The sequence below is a fragment of the Phalangium opilio genome, unplaced genomic scaffold (assembly GCF_054372755.1).
Source record: "Phalangium opilio isolate 3A_F unplaced genomic scaffold, DU_Popi_V2 ptg000209l_1, whole genome shotgun sequence".
NCBI classification, from domain to species: domain Eukaryota; kingdom Metazoa; phylum Arthropoda; class Arachnida; order Opiliones; family Phalangiidae; genus Phalangium; species Phalangium opilio.
Genome location: NW_028324217.1, coordinates 18,245,181 through 18,251,180, shown reverse-complemented (window position 1 = coordinate 18,251,180; position 6,000 = coordinate 18,245,181).

The following is a 6,000-nucleotide window of genomic DNA, read 5'->3' as shown; positions in this document are numbered from 1 at the left end:
TGTTCCTAAACGTTTTAACCCTTTGAGTTTTAGAAAAATCTTTGGAACTGATTTGATATATCTTCCCAGAAACCGAACCATCAGCGTAATCTACTTGAAGTCTCATTTTTTTATCTCGACTTTAACCGCTAATGTTCTTCAATCTAGCAACACTTTAGGTTAAATGAACCGAGCCGCGAGCGCGTAGTCACTGAAATATTGCACGTGCCTCACGATTGCCACAACAGTTGCAGTAGTCGAATACCCCGCCTTTTCTAACCCGCAGAGTTGCTAGATTAGATTAGAAGATTTCGCCGAACCCATGCAGAAACCAGCCCAAATTACCGCCTGCGGCCCTAACACAATCTTGTTTTTTTACAGAAAACCACCCTAGACAGATAGTACTACTATTTCATCACCACTTCTCGCTTAAAAAAGTGTAGTTTTTTCCCCCACTCCTTCCCTAAAATGGTAAAACCCCTATTTACATAGAGATAAGTGATGTTCGCCCTTTCCTGGAATTTCAGAAGGGTTGAAAACCGTCCACAAAGTTATTTTATTAACAGTAAAAAAGCATAGGTTGGCCAATTTATGGAATATCTCCTTGGGAATAGGGAGTCTGATTTTTTAGAGGAGCGGCAATACAAGCCCGCGAACCAATCGCAGTATGAGGTGCAATACAAGGTCATTTTAGAACAAGTTGGCGAAACCGAAATAAACCTCTCAGAGGCGAGACGCAGTTAGGAGGTTTTCATGAATAATTATATAAATATAATTGGTATTATTTATTTCAATCGTCATTAAATTACCTTAATTTTAGTTAAAACGTTTTAAGCATTTATATTTCTAAAATGATTTTAAAAACATAGCTATTATTGACGTTTGTAAATTTAGGGTAAATAAGGTGATTGGGAAATAAGGATATTTTTTAAACTAGTCCTTGGGACCAGTGACAACAATGTCCGAAATAATAAACTGGTGTCCGGCCTGATCCCAGCCTTTGTTCTCCTATAGATTTGCAATTATTAAACTGGTCCTGAGGACCAGTAACCCCCACTTCTTGAATTTAAAAACTAGTCCAAGCAATTAATAAACTGGTTTTGGACCAGAGGAAGTGTGCTATTTTCCAGACTGATTGGGAGGCTAACGTTTCTCGTAACCCTACCCGATCGCCGCGTACTTCTTAATCAAAACGATGGGAGAGTAGAAGCGAACATGTTTGCTCCGATTTGCTAACTTCGAGCGCGGTTACAGACACACACAAAACGTCCAATGTAATACCTCTCCGTGACGCTACTCCTTGACAAGTTAACAGTCACACTGATCGAACCGAGGGGAACACAAATTTTACTGTGGTGGCATAACGCTGGTGGCGCCTCTACACGCGGCGAGGTGAACTAAAATATTACAAACCATTTGAAGTTAAAGCGTCGAGCTCGGTCAGTACCCTGGTTCGAACCCCACCAGAGACGTTTTACATAAATAATGAGTAGATTTTACTGATGATTAATATTTTTGTAGCACCCTAGTAGCGAAGGCACTCGGTGTTGCCCGTCAGCCCGTCAGGACATTTTATATTACTTTTCATGCGGACATTATTCCATAAAGAAGGATTTTTAAATTTCTGGCCGCCATTTGAAAAGATGGCAACAAATCGAACCCAAAAGACCATTCAGCCCGTTTATAGATTAAAGGAAACCATTGTACTAAATATTTGCGAAATCGGTTGAAACGCGCGGACTTTGTTGCATATAGAGAAGGTTTTCTTACATTTCTGCGGATTTTCTGGGCGCCATTTATTAAGATAGTGGCGGATAGGAAAAACCTTTCTTAGTACGCGCTTACTACTTATGAGTAACGTACCTGCAAATTTTCAGTCTCCTAAGGAAAGTGGTTTGGGCTGGGCGTTGATTAAGGTGGGGTGGCGTAGCGGTTAGCGCTTTCCCCTCGCAGCAAGAGGGTCCCGGCAGGGAGTAAGGAACGTTAGAGGGAGTGTTAAAGTGAATAGGCACGTTCTTTCGCTTCGTGGCTAAAATCGTCTCTCTCTGGCTCTGACTCAGGGACTCATCGCGGTGTCCGCGCGCATGCGTCAAATTTAAAAACCGGCTTTGAACTTGAAGGGGAAGGTCGTGTTTGAATTTCTGCCATGGTTAACTATAAGAAGTGTTGTTTTTTAATTGTTCAAGTAACCCTAAGTATTTAACAAGACCCGACATGGTAAATATCGTTTTCAAACCATTTCCCAAACCAAAAACAAAGCTTGAAATTTATTGAAAGTGAATAGAAGCTAGTGGAAATCGGTCTTCCACTAGCTAATATCCATCTTTTACATTTTTTATCTGAGTTTTTGGCTTTGGAAACGCGTGGAAGGATATTCCTTTCATATATTTTTAAGCGAATACCTTGAATCATTCCTACAACCGTTACAAAAACAATTTGGCATTTTTATTAAGCCTCGGTTTCCTCCCAACAGACGTTGATTGTTGCCTTGTTGGTTGAACAGAGTGAGTGGGGCAACAGTCGATGGAAGCGGAAGCTCTGCGGCAGAGAGAATTTTTAAATTCTCTCCGCTGGCGGTAGTAAACGACGTCACTCGCGCCTGCGCGTTAGCTAAAATTGTGGAACGGAGATAAAAAATTCCTACCCCCACTTTCTTTCCCATTTGCCACTGTATGACGGTTTTTTTAGCATTAGATAAACACTCCCTCTAACGTTCCTTACTCCCTGGTCCCGGGTTCAATCCCGGACTGTGGCACCGGGTGAAAAATCTGGGAAGAAATCCTTCTGCGTAGAGTTTGCAAGTTCTCTCCCCGCTTGTTAAAGGAGTTTTCCTCCGCGGTCTAACCCGGTTTCTCCTTTCCATCAAAACTTGCAGAGGTTAACGGTAATAGTTAGTATAGGGCGCTGTAGGCTAGCTGTGGCATAGAGGCTAGCCACCACCCGTCTATGCATTGTAAAGGCGTTAGATAAGTGGCAATAAGTCGCAAGATGACTTGGTCCAATTAGCTAGCTGAACTTATATATTATTAGTCAGTCAGTCAGCACTTTGATTTATATAAATATAGATGGATTTTTTCCTTATTATTTAATGAAAAAAAGTGTTTGTAGGATGCAGAGAGGTCAATTAACAGAGAATTAAAACACTTGCAAGACGCAACGCCACACTATTTGTGGGGAGTTGAAATTTCCGCCACAAAAAGGCGCGAGATCCGCCCAGAAATAGTTTTTCTAGGATTCTTAATACACGTTGAAATCATAAAATGTCTAGTACAAGGAAAGTCAATTTGTAGGGGAACCACGTGCCCGGCGCTTTTCTTTAATTAGTCAGTGGCGGAAACTGATTGATTTTGGAAATCTTGCAAAGGAAAGCGGGGCTCCATGATCACCCCTAGGATTCTGCCTAATCTTCTGCACACTTGCCAAAGGCAGGAACCAATCAGACCTAATGCACTAGTTCCCATTGGTTCCTGCCTTTGGCTTAACTAACCTTCAGCAAGCTTAGCCACTGTGTAGCAGAAAAGCCCTCTATAAGGGGCATCAACGGAGCCGCGCTTTCCTTTAAGCGGAGGGGGAAACTGGTTTGGGAAGGCAGAACAGGTACTTGTTCCACCCCCTTTCATAGGAAAAATTTCAGAAATTTGATAAAATTATTTGAAAACTTTTATTTATAAAAAAATACGCTAGTCACAAAGAGGCGACATTATGACTTTGAACACCTCGAGTATCTAAATGTTAATTTTTTTCCCTCGTTTTGAAAAAAAAACCAGAACGCTAACAGTATCTTGTAACGTTAACGAATATTCACTATTTACATATTAACGCGCGACCGCACTTTCACTCGCGCTTTTTCGAAACTAGCCAAATTTTTGCATAAATTAATATAAAAACACTTTAGGTTTGTCTCTGAAAAAATGTTCATATCTCTCAAATTCGTAGGAAGTCGTGTATCACAGTTATTCGTGCCCGAAAAACAAAAAAAAAATCGCTGTTAAAATACTTTTGTTAAATTTTATCAAATTCTCTCGTACGCGTTGGGAAAAAATATCAGATTAATTAATAATAAAATTAAAAACGTTTTAAGTACATTTTACACTTAAAATTTCCATATACAGGGTGGCTTCGGTATTTGTGGCCAATAGCTTCTATGGGATAGTATTATTCCACTGAAAGTAGTATGTTTCCTACCATATTGTGTTGCAGGATTGATAACGTGAATAATAGATATGTAATGCAATAGAATGCTGTAATCGAAATAATGTTTAACGTATTGCCTACAGTTTAAAGGGAGGGTGAAGTAGAAAATCAAGTGATTTTTTATCGATTTTTCTACTAATTATAAGACCAGTCTGCATAGTCAAACATTCAGGAAATACTTCTGAATGATTTTAAAATTCAAATTAGGTTCAGATTTTTAGGATAATTTTAATCTGTACTTCACAACTAAATTAGTTGGACGCGCAAAAGTTATAATGACAATTAAGCTAGCCAGGAGCTAGCTAATTGCCCTACCAATTTGATTATCCGCAGTAAAACGACGTAAGTCCTAGAATGACTTTCTTTATTTCTTAACCCAAGTAAAAAGTCTTAAGTTCCACAGTTTAAAGGTAAACCACGTAATTCGGAGCTGGTACTTAAAACTATAAAAAACAATACTTAAACTTTGTTTTTCTTAATGAAACAAAAATTGGCCCCCACTTTAAAAATGGGGCTTTCATTTAAGACCGTTTTCAAATCTATCAAACGTATAGTTATTTTTGTAAGGGTAGTTACAAAATGGGTAAATTTGGAAAATTTCCCATGTTATTTCTATGGAGATTCTCTAGTTTTTCGCCAAAATCTGTGATTAATTTTATGGAAATGAAAACCACCCTTAGCAACTTTATGCTTTATAAAATAAACTATTGGATAGATCATCTTGAAATTTTTACCACATATTAAGCGCCCGGATTTTAGTTCAGTAGGAAAATTTCAAAACAATAAACTTAATACGAAAAAAGTTAAAACCAATCCAAAAACCTTCCTTATACATTAGAGCCGTCATCAGGCCTTATCTAAGGGAGCTACCGCTCCCTTAGAATTTATGCCAAAACTGATATAATTACTATAAGTGTAATTAGTTATTAGTTCTCGTTTTAAACTGTAGGGGGCGAACGGTTTAAAAAGCGCAATCTCATGCTGATTGGCTAGAATTACGCACCAAGTCATTAGCATCGTCTGCTCACGGGTCCGTCTAGCCAATCAGCATGAGAGTGCACTTTTTTATACGGTTCGCCCCCTACACTTTAAAACGAGAACTAATAACTAATTGCACATATAGTAATTATATCAATTTTGACATAAATAAGTTTGGATCTTAGGTACAAATTTATTTGTATATATACAAACGCAAAATAACACGATAATTTTTTAAGAAAATAATTAATATCAAGAGCAATACTTTTAGCGCCATCTACCGTGATGTGTTATTACAAATATCAGGGGTAAATAACGAAAGGAGTTAGAGACGCTAGCTTCCGTAGTGTAGAATACAGTGGGACCTTGAAACGTCATAGAATTTGTAACTAACGTAGTGCCATCTTTGGAACTGTATTGTAAATAAGACCTGAACCTTAAAAGTTTTGCCTTAAAATCTCGCGCCGCAAGGTATTCTGGGTAAAGTAAAATGGCGGGTGTCGATGTTGTGAAGTCGTCTCATAAATCAACCCAATATAATTATTATATTCAATCGCGAGTAAACAGCGATTTAAAGAAGAAAGATTAGTCAACAATTTGCAATTTGAAGCCGGGGAAATCCTCAAAATGTGATCAAACTTGTTTTGCCGTAAATGCGCGGTTACAGAGTCGGCCCAGTGAGCCAAGGCTTAGTGGGAACTGTGGGATCAGGATCATCGACAGTATCTGTGACTAAAGAAATTAAAACAACTAAAACTGTATTGAAGGATGCAAAAACGACATTTAATTCCATTTCATTATCGAATAAGGAATTTACCAACTTTAAAGTTGCATGTTTCTAATTCAAAT